Consider the following 15915-nt stretch of genomic DNA (forward strand, 5'->3'; position numbering starts at 1 on the left):
GTATCGACGAGGGGGAAAAAAAACTAATTCAATTAGGCAACTCCGCTGAAAAAGTGACGCAGGCGACGATCGGTCCTCCGCTGTGTCACTGACATCAGGCTCAGAGAAAACAAGACCCAGTGATCGATGGCTCCGCAAAACTTCCCGAAGTTACGAAACTCTCCTCTCTGAGTGTGTGTCCGTGTCTCACTGTGTGGCTCAAGTGTGTCTGTGCGCTTTTGTCGTTCACAAACTTGCTGCTGTCACATGATCCGCTGTCTGTTCTCCGTGGGGTCGGGCCGCTGGGCGGGACCGGGGCGGGGTGGTCCACTCAGTGTGTGTGTGTGTGTGTGTGTGTGTGTGTGTGTGTGTGTGTTGCAGTTTTCGTTTCAAGCTCTAAGCAGACAGCAGCCAGCAGGAACTGTTTTAGCCACTACAGCAACAGTTGCTTCATGAATGTGCCTCAAACACTTTTATGTAAGCCAACATTTATGACTCAACCAGAATAAGGTTTCCAGACATTGACATAGTTGTAACAGGAATGGCAGAAATATTAAAGGTCCCATGTGGTGCCCCGTTCTTCACAAACGAATCAAAGCATCAAATGTCCCCGGAGTGTGTATTTACACTTTTTCAGTTCAAATTACTGAAAAGATGGTTTATTTCACCATAATAGTATAACTCATCTGCTCCTCATGGGCTGTTTTAGTGCCACTCCTGTTCATACCCCATTCAGGAAGAAGACTCTCTGTAGTCACCAGGTGTGGGTTTCAGTTGCAAGCCTGTCACTGGCCAATCATGTCAGTCGGCATTCTCTCTGCCTTCCACTATGTGGGTGTCCTTCCATCCAGGAAACAACAGCAACCTTTGCATTGAAAATGCAACTGAAAAAATCTACTAGATTATAATAAAATAGCTCAATGGTATAGTCAACAACTGCGCATCTGAAAACAGAAATTAAGAAGTCTTGAAAGACAGTGGCGCACGACAAATTCAGAAGAATCTCAGTTATTCTGGAAAGATAGTTTCCTCGTCTATAAAAAAAGCGATCCGCAAGACGAGAACTGCCTACTATTCATCCCTAATTGAGGAAAACAAGAACAACCCCAGGTTTCTTTTCAGCACTGTAGAGCCACGCTGACAAAGAGTTACAGCTCTGTGGAGTCTTGTGTTCCTTTAGCTCTCAGCAGTGAAGACTTTATGACCTTCTTCACTGATAAAGTTTTGAATATTAGACAAAAAATGATTAGCATGTCTGTAGGTGCAGCAGCTCTGGTTGCATCCATAGGACCAGATTTATACTTGGACTGCTTCTCTGCTGTAAATCTGTCTGAGCTCACGTCAATAGTATATTCTTCTAAACCAGCGACATGTCTATTAGACCAAATCCCAACTGGACTGTTCAAGGAAATCTTTCCTCTAGTAAATACGGCAGTATTAAATATCATCAACTTCTCTATATTAACAGGCTACGTACCTTTAAAGTACCTATAATAAAAGCACTGCTCCAAAAGCCGACTCTAGATCCAGGCATTTTAGCTAACTATAGGCTCATATCCAACCTCCCTTTTATTTCTAAAATTCTTGAAAAAGTTGTTTCAAGACAATTGTGTGATTATCTGCATAGAAATGGTTTGTCTGAAGAGTTTCAATCAGGTTTTAGAATGCATCATAGTACAGAGACAGCATTGGTGAAGGTTACTAATGATCTTCTTATAGCTTCAGACAGTGGACTAGTTTCTATACTTGTTCTGTTGGATCTCAGTGCTGCATTTGATACAGTGTATCACAGCATTTTATTACAGAGACTTGAATGTTTAATTGGGATTAACGGAACTGCACTAAATTGGTTTAAATCATATTTATCAGACAGATTCCAGTTTGTTCATGTTGATGATGATTCTTCCACCTGCAGTGGAGTTAGTTATGGAGTTCCACAGGGCTCTGTGTTAGGACCTATATTGATTACCTTGTACATGCTCCCTTTAGGCAATATTATTAGGAAGCACTGCAATAAATTTCCACTGGTATGCAAACGACACCATTTATATTTATCTATGAAGCCAAATGAAATCAGTCAGCTGGTCAGACTCTAGGCATGTCTGAAGAACATAAAGGCCTGAATGACCTGTAATTTCCTTCACTTAAATTCAGACAAAACTGAGGTTATTGTATTTGGTCCTAAACACCTCAGAAACACACTATCAAACCAGATAGTTTCTCTAGATGGCACTGTCTTGGCACCAGTTCTACTGTAAAGAACCTTGAAGCTATTTTTGACCAGGACATGTCGTTCAATAGCCATATAAAACAAGTTTGTAGGACAGCCTTTTGTCATCAACGTAATATTGCAAAAATCAGGAATATCCTGTCTCAGAGTGATGCTGAGAAACTAGTCCATGCATTTATAACTTCTCGATTGGACTATTGTAATTCCTTATTATCAGGATGTCCCAATAATTCTCTCAACAACCTTCAGCTGATCCAAAATGCTGCAGCCAGGGTTCTGACAGGAACCAGTAAGAGAGATCATATTTCTCCCATATTAGCTTCTCTTCATTGGCTCCCTGTAAAAAGGGTTTGGTTCCTTTCCACCGTTGCCAACTGCTTGCTCAGAGGGAGTCCAAGCTACTTTGGATTGTTGGGTTCTCTGCTTAAATTTGTAAGGTCTATACCAGGGGTGTCGACATCCGGTCCTCGAGGGCCACAATCCTGCATGTGTCCTTCTTCCAACACACCTGATCCAAATGATCAGGATCGTTATCAGACTTCTGCAGAGCTTGATGATGAGCTGATCATTTGAATCAGGTGTGTTGGAAGAGGGAAACATCTAAAACATGCAGGATTGCGGCCCTCGAGGACCGCAGTTCGACACCCCTGGTCTATACCTTACTATGTTAAGCACTGTGTGGTAACATATGTTGTAAACTGCGCTATACAAATAAAATTGAACTGAATTGAATTGAATCTGGTTCGTGCAGTATGGCCTCTCTGCTGGTTTTTCAATGGATTATCCACTTAAATAACTGTGCTCGTCTCCCTGCTTTAAATGCTCCACCACAACAGTTCCACCCTTCATTATTTTGAGGGAACAGGGAAGCCACACCCTTTGCTTAGCCCCGCCCATAATGACTGTGATTAATTTAAAGAAATACAAACAAGCCAGAGCTTACTGCATCAGTGATCCACACAATGGAACAAAACAGCTGACTACAAAGCTGGTAGTCTTGATTTCTGCAATTCTGCAGTATGAGGGCCCATCAAAAGGTTCTGGGCCTGACCAAAAACAAGGTTTGTAACTCCCGCTTTATACTATAAAGCCTTATATCACTGTCTACAAGACTTCAAATGTTTGAAGTAATCATAATCAAAGAATAAAGGACAGGAAAGCTTCAAGCTGGCTCCAGGATTATGTCGTCTACACAGCACAGGTGGCAGAAGCAGCCAAATGGGGTTTTGAACTGTTGCCTCATGAATTTTACTCACCCAACCTGTCACCCGAGCGGGTGGATGTGGATGGGCACATTGTCCTGGAGCAACAGCAGCCAGGATACAGTTATGACCCAAAATTGGAGTTACACTCCTTGTTTCTGTGTGAGCATGAGAACCTTTTGAAGTACCTTTGTACATAATGGTCTGGCTGCACCTTACTATCATTGTGCTACAGGTTTGGCTGAATTTCTGTAAAACCAATCACTGCCCTAATAGACAGGGTTAAACAAAGATGGGACTTCAGTGTTTCCTCAAAATAGTGATGGGTGGAATTGTTGTGATAGAATATTGGCACTAAGGGTGATAAGCACAGTCATTAAAATGTAGACTCCACCACAAAAACCCTTGCAGCCCTAAAACATGAATTGTCCTTATGTCGTGTGTGGTTACAAAATCAGTTGTTTAGCGATGCAGAGCCATCCAATTGGACAGGCCTCTGAAGTGACTGCTGGTTAAAAGGAAGTTTTAATGTGCTGCATTTTGGCCAATATTTCATATTTGCTGTGTTTTCTGACAACCCAAATATAAAAAGAAGTGAATGAGAACAGCTTCATTGGGAACCCCACTGCGTTAAAATGCAGTGTATGTGAGCACAGGGAGCAGGAGAGAAGTAGTCAGATGTAAACAGTGGACAAGTTTAGGTTGCACTAAAGTTTTCAAGTTTTTACCATTTGTGTTTGTCCCTCAATTTCCACAGAGCTCTGACCTTTGGACATACGATCAAATCTAATGGTAACATCTTGCAGCCAACAGCAGAACATTTGTCATGCTTTGCTTTTTTTCCTGACTGAGACATTTCAGAGTTAGCAGCTGGAAGCAGCAGGCAGTAAGGGAAGGAGCAGGATTCTGTAAATATTTAGCTGGACGACTATTGGTTAGTGGAGTTCCTACTTACCAACTGAACATAATTCTGACCGGCTTGTAAAACTAGGAGATCTCTAGTTGGGGGGAAAGTCTTCAAGAGATACAAAACACACAAAAAATGGATTCTCACAAAGCATCTCTAAGAACTTGCTCTGTAGCACTGAGCATACTTTCAGTTATTTTATTTAATATCTTTGAGTTCTGGATGATATGCAGCTCATGCTCCTACATGATTTGAATGTACATTTAATAAAAGTTGCTTTAATTTATTAACTTTTCAGATTGTACACAAAATATACAGTAACTTCTGAAATATAAAATTAAAGTTCTTCAGTAAAGTAAAAATTCCTCTAAATTGCTCCAAAATAATGTGTCGTAGAAGTAAATGTGCTTAGTTGCATTTTATCACTAAATTGTGATTTACAGTCTGTAGGTGTGCACATTTAAAGAAAAAGATCAAATGCTGTATTAAAATTAAAGCGTATCATGGATTAAACATGACTAACAAACACTTTGTTTGTGTTTGTGTTTGCTTGTAGCAGGTGAACGATGACTATCTGGGTGTGACGAGGAACACACTCTTCCAACAACACTGATAATGATAGAAGAGGGAGTGACAACTGCAGAGCAATGAGTGAAATTAATTTTTTAAAATTTAATATGAGACACTTTTCTGTCATTGAGACAGTAAATACTTGTTTCAAATTGGCTGGCAAGTGCACATTAAATTATATAACAAGTTAGTCATGTTTTTGCCGCTGCCAACAGTTCAACTACTGATCTGAATCAGCGCCTGTGCTATGTTAAACTGCAGGTAACCGTAGCAACAACACCTGAACTACAAACTATTTTTCCAGTTAAAGTTTCAGCAACGTTTATCATTAACACAGAATTAAATGGCACCAGTGATCCCACTGAGAACCACTACTAAAGCCTGTGTGTGTTGAATGTGATACATCTGAAATGTTAGTCCTGATCCAAGAGCATTTTACCACCTGAACAGGGTCGCTTTCCTAAACCTGAACATCACAATCACTCCGGCATTCATAAAATGCTTTACAGTAAGAATGTTGAAAATGCAAAACCGGAGGCAAGACACTCTTGTTAGAAACCCAATGTCAGGTGTTTGCAAAGCAACAAAAGACATGAATTACGGTTTATGCACCACTCATGAGATGTCTGAGTTACCTTTGATAGACATTCAGTGATACACAGCCTGTGATCCTTCATGGCTACAAACAAGACAATGTAACTGATGTAAGCATTGATCTGGATGTATATCCTCCTCTGTGGATATGTATCATATATTCTTCTCTGGAATTCCGAGGTATAAGTTAAGTAAATAACAGACTTGCATTAATTTAGTCTTAAGATGACTCCCCTTGCTGTGTCCATGTAGGTCTGATATTTGCATTTGATAAGCTAATGTGCTGTATATGTACACACCAACCAATCACAACTTTAAAACCAACAAAACATATCTGACCCTCGGCCCATGGGCACATGAAGTCTGGGGATGTCCTGTTGCATCTGGCACCTGGAACTGGACAGTGGATTCTTTTGGGTTTTGTGAGTTGTGTGGTGAGGCCTCCATAGATAAGCTTGTTTCAGCATCTTGCAGATGTATCTGAGATCTCAGAGTTCAGAAGCCGGGTCGACGCCTCTTTATCAGGTTCCCCAGCTGCTGTTGAGCAGTTTTTGCGGTGTGGCGGGGAGCAGCATCCTGCTGGGGGAGGCCACTTTTGTCGTATGGAGCTTAAAATGCAGCAATGTTTAGGTAGATGGTATGTGCCAAAGGAACCATGTTTCCCAGCAGAACATTGCGTTGTAACAAGATGATCAGTATTACTTACCTCACCTGTCAGTGGTTTTAATGTTGTGCCTGCTCAGTGTGTGTCTCGGTTATATTCCACTAACTGCTGAAAATACCTGAAAATACAATTGTTACATTGGCAGTGAGTCTGCTGTGTGACATTGCCTTTGCCACTGGCATTAAACAGCTTGCTAGTTGTATTAATAAGCATCTTGCAATGTTCCGGGCCTTTCCTGTTCTTTGTACTGGAAGCTAACCTTGGTTTAAACTGACCACAAACAATTTTTTAAAAAAAGGATAATGATTTACTCACCGCTGGCAGAAAGGTGATATCAGGATATGTACTCTTTCTCACCTCTTTTCTCTGTCTTTATTTTAATAAATTAGGACACCTGTGCTTTGCCGTTTCATGTACATACACATTGTAATATTTTGGCATAACAATGCAGTTTAGTACCTTAAAAAGCAAGTACTCACTGTGTGCGCTGACAAGTGTCTTTCATTGGGATACATGAAACATAATTCCAGTGAGCATTTCCTCATATTGTCCTTGGCAGTGGGCCATTGTAAACTTTAAAGTTTAACACAGCAGTCCCACTGTAAGAGAGCTTATTTAGACAATACACAGAAGCATCTCGTTCATTAGATTCAGTACATTTTTTGCATTCTTCAACTGTCAGAAAGGTGATAATTAGGTTGCACAGGTGTTTCTAATAAAGTGTTCAGCGAGTGCATTAAAGAAATTACACTCTATGCACTTTATTCATCCCAGTGAGGCTCAGTAAATTTTACTTCTTCTGCAAACATCAGTACAATGGTCTGTGTCTTTTGTTTTGTTTTTTGGCTTGTTTTATTTAGTTTGTCTGCTTTACTCACATGATTTTCAGGTGTTCCTAAATCCCCAGCACATGTGTGGAAAGAGTCAGAAAGACTTAGAGGCAAAGAGCAAAGGATTATAAACTCCTGCTCATCACTTTTGTAAAACAGAAAAGGTGGGGCGCAGCCATAACACACACACACATCTGTCATCACAGCCTCGTCCTTTGTGCTCACTCGACCTGAGCATCGAGGTAAGGCAGTGCTGGGTGTTAGAGCAGAGCTGACTATTTAAACAAAGCAGCGAAGATATGACAGCTGTTATTTCATGGATGGTTTCTATATTCGTAAAGGTGTAAGCCTTTCAAGTCTGAACATACATCCGCATAGGCTCAACCGGCTCTGTGTGCATGAGAAGTGGAGCATGAGACGTACTGCTGTCTTACAGTACAGGTCTGGTGGGATAAATCACCGTAACTGTGTTTCTGTGTCAAAAATGACTGAGGAAGAACAAGATGTGCCTGATGCCACAGTTCACTGTATAGACTGTTCAACTATTTACATTATATCATGTTAAGTACTGACTCTTCCTGTTCTGAATTGGATAGAACAGCTTTTGATGTCTGACTTAAAATGTGGACATCACAAGAAATGACCTAAGAAGTGAGTACAAAACTGGCAGATGAACGGAGTAAACTTTCTTCCCTGATCTTTCCATCATCATGATGCATCCATCAGATCCACCAAGGCAGACACAAATCAGGTAGACAAAATGACATTGGACAACTGTTGTGCAATAATAAGATCTGTAAACGATAGTATTCTGTGTTCAAACTGCCAAAGCAAATACTTTTCCATCTCTGTTTTATTGTTGTTGTTTTTTTTGCAGAACTACATAACTGTGGAGCCATGTTTTGCTCTTCTTTATCAGTTGGTGCCTCTGGTAAGCGAGTGTCATTGATGGTTACCGTGGAGACATGGCTCTTAGGTTAGAGTTAACCTGAGCGTAAATTTTAAGCCTGGAATAAGTCAGATTTTATTTTTACGAGACTTTCTAACATGCATTAGACCCTTTTACACAGAAGGCGACAACAGCACTGCTGCACTTTAAAACCTATTCATTCTAATGTCTTGCTTGTGACAGTTTGCTGCTGTGTGAACAAAGCACATGTCGATTGATACCGATTCCATTTGTACATGTTCCTGGCTTTGTACATGAGTAACAAAACAAATTGGCCCGGACCGAACCACACAACACTATGAGGCGTGTCAGAAAAGTTCCAGGACTGATGTTACAAAAGATATATTTCAAACCCAAACTACGAGTTTCCCCTTCAGACGATCAACCAGCACATCTACAAAGACTTCCTGAGGTGTTTGCTTTGTTCAGAGCGCGAGAAGAGGCGAGAGTCGTGGCAGGACAAGTCGGGCTGCTTCACCATGACAATGCGCTGCTCACAATGCCCTGAGCATCTGACAGTTTCTGGCTGAGAAGAACATCGCCGTGCTGGAGAAACCTCCCTACTCACCCCACCTGGCTCCGTGGGAATTTTTCCTCTTTCCCAAGCACAAGGGGGTCATCAAGGGGACCCGTTTTGAAGACGTGGACAACATCAAGATGGCTGTGATGACCAAGCTGTGGAGGATCCTGGAAGAATCCTTCCAGGAGTGCATGGTGGCGTAGCAGAGAAGGCTGGGAAAGTGTGTTAGACTCCAGGGAGATTACTTCGAAGGGGAAAACTTGTAGTTTGTGGTTTGGGTTTGAAATGTATCTTTTGTGACACTAGTCCTGGAAATTTTCTGACACACTTCAGAAAAGTTCTGGCGTGTTCTCTGCATGTTGGTGCAGTGTTCACGGGACGAGGGGGAAATGGAGATGAAACTGGCTGGAGAATTTCTCTGAAACCTTGCCTACCAAAGAAATTCCCAATCTAAGCGTAGGTGTGGTTTGTTGTGGCGTTAGGCAAGAGTAATCCGGATTTTGGCATGATGATTTGAGTCCAAGTTCCTCCTTTGCATCATTTAAATACGTTTGTTTGGATGAAGTTGACTGAATTCCACAGAGTGTAGCTTGTCCATCAGGTTCTTTGTGTGTTTTGTGTGCAGGGAGGTACGTGCCTGCAATTTAAGACATTTCATTGTGCAGATTTCACAGGGGTAGTATTTATTCTGAGGAGGGTGGGATATCATAAGACCCCGCGGTCACTGCTTGTCCATGCCAGGTGTGTGAGTGTTCATTCCCACCATCATCGGTTATATGTGGATTGATTTTTCGATGAATGTGTGATATTGTATTGTTTTCTGATCAAAAGGCAGACAGGAATTTTTTCTGTGAGACAGCACAAACAAAGCTGGTCTCTGTTACATGATATGTGATCCTGCACAGGAAAGACACCAACGTCCAGCTCATGTACACCAAGATGTTACAAGACTTTCATTAATAATGTCCATTTTTGTAATCATGACTCTGCAATTAAGGCTCAAACAAAAACTTTGATGAGGGGAAAAAAAAAAAAAAAACTTTTGCTACTATTAGGGAGCATTTATTTTGAGACTTACAGGAAAATGTCCTGTTTTATCATATTTTAGGGGCAAGATGTGGATCCTGTTTCCATTTCCAGACCTCGAGAACACAAACCTGAACGTCATGTTGCCGTTATAAGAAAAGTAACAAGATGATGAAAGTTGAAGGGATTCATCATCTGGGAACCATAAATGTCTTGCTGTTACCATTACTATCATAATTACCGTTAGAATTCATTGTAATCACTATCGCTGTTATTGTATTTTTAAAATAGTTCCTGTTGTGGGCAGCTGTTCATCTTGACAGTCCAAATCATTACTTTACTCTGTGTTTCTAACCACAACAGTAATTCCTCTTACCAGAGAAACAGAAATGCAAACGAGAGAAGAGCTGCATCTGTGTGCTTGTACTTGTATTATTCATGTTGTGGAGTCATAAATCTGTTTATATAGTCCCAATGTGGTGACCCGCCTCCCTTGTGGTAACAAAAAGCAAGTCCCCATAATATAAATCATCAAACTCCAGTGTGAAGACTTTGTAAGGGTCTGGTGAGAGTTAGGGGAGTAGTAATTACACTCAGGATTAGGGTAAATGTCCAGGAAATGAATGCAAGTAATGTACTTCAAAGTGATGGAAACTCAATGGGTACAAAAAAAATCAAACGTGTTCTCATAAAGTCACCACAAAAGTCTCCATCAGCCCTCCATCTGAGGTACGGTTAAGATAGCTTACACTGAGGACACTTGTCCTCCTAGCAGAGTGCATTCATTTACTTTTTATGCACTTCATTGATTATTGTCTCGATTCATTTAATAAACATTTAGTTAATAAAATAGAGAAAAATACCCATGACAATACTATAAGTATCATATGATGGGTACATAAGATGGTGCCATCATATGTATATTATATTCATCATTATGTTTTGTCAGTCTTTATTTACTTTGATAAAAGGCAAAGAAAAAGAGAACTTTAGCATTCTACTTTGGTATTTTCTAGCATTTTTATTTGCAAAATGACTGAAATTATCAACCAGTGATCAAAATATGTTCTGATTATACAACTATGGTAACACTTCTTAGACAAATAAATTATTAATCACAAAATCAATCAAATAACTGAACCCAGCAAATCTATCGTGCGCCATCCACCACCCACCTTGTGTTAGCAGACTAGCAAACGACTAAATCGCCAGTCATAGATAATAGGAGATAATGACTTGCAACTTTCTTTGTAAATCCAGTTTCAGGTTTCATCAATCTCATGTTGCATATTCATAAAAACAGAGCCTGTCTTCACACAAAATGGGCCAATTGTGTGACACCTACTTCAGTCAAGAGGAACAGATTTTAATAATTAAGCACTATGATGAAAATTTAATAACTGAATATGCTAAAAAAAAAAAAAAAGAAAAGAAAAGAGAGAAAAAAGTGCTGTTATTACCAATCAGTGTGTTCTCAATGCAGCCACTAAACGCTAACATGACAGTTGCACATTAGAGCTCTGAAACTTTAAACTTCATACAATTAACCCTGACATTCAAGAAGAGCATTTGGGTGCAGGATTTTCTATTCTGTGTTCTATTAGCTGCAACAACAGCAGTGTGAAATGAACCTGGCAGCAAATCAGGACTAACTATTAAAACATACTTGTGCATTTCTGAATCTGCAACTGAATGCATGTAGGTGTCCGTGGTAACGGAATGTATACAGTTTCTGCTGCTCTAAGTGCACAGCTTTATTCAGTGGCATTACTAGGGTACAGTTTACCAGGTTTAAATGTCCAACATACTCCCTCAGCTGAGAATCTGCAGTCCTCATAGAGAACATAATCCGAAAAAGGAACTGGTAAAAATGGTGGCACTTCTTAACCTTCCCACCATGTTTATCTAGCAAATTTAAAGAGAGCCACCACTGTGAGACTGAAAACTCAGGCTTTAGGCTCAACACACCTCTCTAACATCTTGCTTCGTAGTGCACCCTTCATGTCACCATGACAACTTCAGAAAAGTTGTGAAATCCTGCCTCATAGTAATTTAAACGTGTCTGATCAAACGCAATGTTACTCAAACTGGATTTACTGGAATGTTTTTTTGTTTAGTACCTGAAACAATAAGCCAACACAGATGAAAGGTTTTGCATTTATGTATATATATATATATTCTTTTTTTCTTCCTCTGAACACTAAATCACACTAATAAACCAGCTTCCTGTTGTATCCCAGCAAATGGCTTTGGGTGGCTCAACAGAATCTCTGACAAGCAGCGAGAGAAAAACTGTAAACACACTCCACTCCACGGAAGTGCCTTGCAAAGTCCCAAATGTCCTGGCACTGACCTACGCTGGGTCCCACCTAAACTGGGTGCAGCTCCTAACCACCAGTGTGCAGCCAAGCTCTTCTAGCAGTTTACTGAGGTAAATCAGACTGTTTATGAAGTCACAAAATCTTTGAACGTAGCTCTGTTGGTCTATGTGCCCCAGAAACAGCTCACATTCACTGGTCCCATGCAACACAAAAACAGTCTTGCTGACTGTCACGCTCAGCACCTGTAACTGTAGTAGTGCACAAGGTGACAGCCAGCCTTACTCCACCTTTAGCTCATGCCTAAAGCTCAACTTATGCCAAAAGCTGCAACCAGTAATTCCAGCATTTACCACAAACCACATCCAAAGTCATCCAAAGACAATGACCACGTAGCGGACAGAGACAGCAAACTTATTTCGAGCAAAGTGACAAATTGGAACGTGATTATAAAAGCAGAGTAGATATAAAGGCACCTCCGTCTCCAGTTGTTTCTGTCTCCTTTGAAAGAGATACATATACATTAAATGATGTACTCTTCAGTGTGATTTATGAGCAAATTTTTGCGTTTTGTTTCAACAGAGAGGGCACCTTTTTGAAGCCGTGATCATGATTAGCACCAAACTGTGTGGAGTCAAAGATAGCATCTTCAAACAAATGGCACCAGTCTGTGATAACAGCAATATCGCTGTCATCATGTCACACTTAAACGTTCAAAAGCATATCAATTTGAAAACCATCACAAAAAAATTATGTTGTGCTTTTTCTTCAATGCTGTCATTTGTTTACATGTTGTCCATTCTTGGTACTTTATACGTTACCGGTTAGCTTAAGCACTGCAACACGTTTTGTAAAAACCTCCTCCAATGATTTTATGTGAAAAGTAATTTGTAGCTTGAGCTGTAAATAGCAGAAGATCTCAGTACAATATGTGGCGCAGAGGAAGTAAAAAATAAAATACAAGAGATAAACAAGTATCTCCGAATTGTATTGAAGCACAGTATATAAGTAAATGCACAAATCTCTCATAAAAAAATACCTTAGCTAGTACAACTGTGCCTCTTTCAGCTGAAACTAGCCCACAGCTAAATAGATAAAGCAATATCTAAAAATACAACAGTGAAATCTTGCGGAAGAAATGACTGAACTGTATTCATTTTTGTATTTTATTGTTTTCTGTTTTGGTAATACCCTGTATGTTTGTGAAAAATATACAAAATTGTCATTATTATTAATATTCTCATATTATTTAAAATTAGAAAGAGAGGTGAAAATTAGTTTGTAGCAAAACTCATAAAATAATTATAATATTTGGATGATAGTTGGTCTGACAGTATTAGTTGAACTTGACACAGGAGGCATTTGGAACAAAGAAGTTTGTTCATAAGAGAAACACGTAACTCCTGAAGGCAAAAAGATAAACATATCACCACTGGGCTGGGTCGACCTCAAAGAAAGTTGCCCCTGACCTCCCCAGGGTATGTCACACCCTACGTAAGACAAAAAAAAGTATCGCATGCACACTTCAAATGCTCTCTTGCATTGTTTTCTTTTTGCACCGGCTCGAAATGTCCCAGAGGTTTCTCTTGGTTTAAAGTCAAAAAGTATCTTTAACACCTTGAGCTGCACTGAAGATTCGTTTACCACCAAATGTTCTTTCTTTCGTGCAGCAGCAAGCACTTGTTTTGTTTTATTGTTGACACCAGATATGAGTCAGTCAAGAGGAGTCACAACAAAATCTGTATTATCTGCTGTGAGAGACGTTCAGAATGTGTCGCCATCAGATTCACATCAATCAGATCAACGGGAGAAATAAAGCCTTTTTTTTACGTTGGAAAATAAATGCTAAATTTAAAAAACAACAAAAAGCAAAACAGTAGATGTATGGGTGTGTTAGCATTTCTGTCATTTTTCAGGCTCAACCTGGCATCACCTGCCTAACAAGGCACAATAGCACAATATGGCAGCGCTGAGATGAGGGTAGTGGAGATAAACGATGCCAACAATGAACAATAAAAAAAAAAGGTGAGGTGGAAATACAGTTCTGTGGAAGCCATGAAGTCTGCCAGAGGGCAGATGCCAGGTAAGATTTCACTGGAAACTCAGTCCTCAAAAACACCCAGGTGAGATTACACAGGGTGATACCTTCATTCCTCCCCACAACTCGAGCTGCTGTAAAAGTAAATAAGCAAATAAAGGCATGATATTTTCCTTAGAATCGTCTTACTGGTTGAATCTCTATGAAGTCTTCACATTCTGATTGACTTGACTCACACATTTCTGCACATTATCTGTAAATGAATCATTTTCTGGGTGTTGATCTGCAAATACTGTTGTGGTTCTGTCAGTATACTTGTTTGACATGAGACAGAACGTGACAGAGTCAATAGCTGCTGATCATCACAAGCTGCATGTTTTCCATTTATCTTTGTCTATAAACAGACTAAATGCAGTTAGACGCCTCTGACACGTGAATACCGATCGACTGTTTGTTGACAGATTGATCGAGCTGTCAATTCCTTTCCTTGTTCAATTGAAAATAAAAAGAAGAAAACAATGCAGATCAGAGCAGCACCTGCATCTGAGCTGATTTTTAATTTTAGCAGTAAAATAACAATTCATTTTCCACTCAGTCAAAGTCATAGTTGGTTTATTTCAACTTTTTCAATAAATGTAATGGTAGCACATTTTGCTTTTCCTCACTAAAATAACTGCAAAGTGAATTCTGATCAATAACCTTGGCTTAAATATCTGATCAGCAACATTATATTTTCCATACCTGACTTTTACTTTCTGTTCATTGTATAAATTTAGATTTCCCTCACGCTCTCGATGTTTATTCTATTTGTAGGATTTAGAAACTTCTGACTCTAGAATCCCCCCAGAGAGAGTATCACATGAGACGCAGTTGGCAGTTGACACAGTGGAGCTGAAACACACCACTTCTGTAACTTTCTGAAAGCCGACTGTTATGCTGTGATTTGTGACACATGTAGAGGTGTCGGATAAATCCAAGTTTGAACTTCTCCCTGTTACTGTGATTGCATAAATGTTCAGCACCTGGGAGCTTTAGCAGAGCAAATACGTGACAAATAAAAACACAGAACATGTATGTCTTTGTTTATGCTGTTTCTGTGCCTTATAGCTCTTGTACATGGTCATTCTTTATCTATTATGTAAGTTTGAACTTAACAGGGTCTTTACTGAAATTATGTAAGGAATTCTTGTGTAAAATATCTGAGTAATGAAGTTTGATCATATATTTTGGTCATTATCTATACACCACTTAATCCTCACTATGGTTGCAGGGGGGCTGGAGCCTATCCCAGCTGACTTAGGGTGAAGGCCAGGGACACCCTGGACAGGTCACCAGTCTATCGCAGGGCCACACTTAGAGACAGACAACCAAGCACACTCACATTCACACCTACAGACAATTTAGAATCACCAGTTAACCTCATCATGTTTTTGGACTGTGTGGGAGGAAGCCGGAGAACCCGGAGAGAACCCACGCTGCACAGGGAGAACATGCAAACTCCACGCAGAAAGATCCCTGGTGTCCTCACCAGGACACAAACCGGCAACCTTCTTGCTGCGAGGCAACGGTGCTAACCACCAAGCCACCTTGCAGTACCTTGGTCATGATTATCATGATATAGTGTATGATATTATATAGGATATAGGATACTGCTACAACCCATCCATTAACCACGTCTCTGTGATGTTTAAAGAGAGACTAAAGAATTTAAAAAGTTTCCACAGCAGTTATATATGTACTGCAAGCTGAGGACATATTTAGAGATCTGCAGTTTTTTTTCCCCCTCACCTTGTTTCGTTTTCCGGTAATCATCAACAAAAAAAATCACAAATCCATGAAAGTGATTACAGCACAAGTGCAAAGTTGGTTTGTGAGTGACATATTAACAGTTTAATGATGATTACATGGATTACTTTTTGTACCCAAAAAGAATGTGGATCTCTATAATGTGACTGCATAAACAGATTCATGTCCCCACAACACGAGTCAAAGAAGTGCACACATATACACAGAACTCTTTAGTCCACATTGGGATCTATGCACAGCAAAGGCATGTTCAGACAGAAATAAAGAAACAAACCATCATAA

At 40.0% G+C, this 15915-nt stretch overlaps 1 protein-coding gene across 1 annotated transcript in view; it reads right to left on the reverse strand.

Annotated features, from left to right (window-relative positions):
* Nucleotides 1–231, reverse strand: part of klf3 (Kruppel like factor 3 (basic)) — a 17005-nt gene extending 16774 nt beyond the window's left edge. The window contains exon 1 of the mRNA XM_008278421.1: nt 1–231. This exon is cut by the window's left edge and continues 74 nt beyond it. The gene's annotated coding sequence lies outside the window, so the exon portion shown is untranslated.
* Nucleotides 232–15915: the final 15684 nt, after the last annotated feature.

The sequence above is a fragment of the Stegastes partitus genome, unplaced genomic scaffold (assembly GCF_000690725.1).
Source record: "Stegastes partitus isolate 25-593 unplaced genomic scaffold, Stegastes_partitus-1.0.2 Scaffold123, whole genome shotgun sequence".
NCBI classification, from domain to species: Eukaryota; Metazoa; Chordata; class Actinopteri; family Pomacentridae; genus Stegastes; species Stegastes partitus.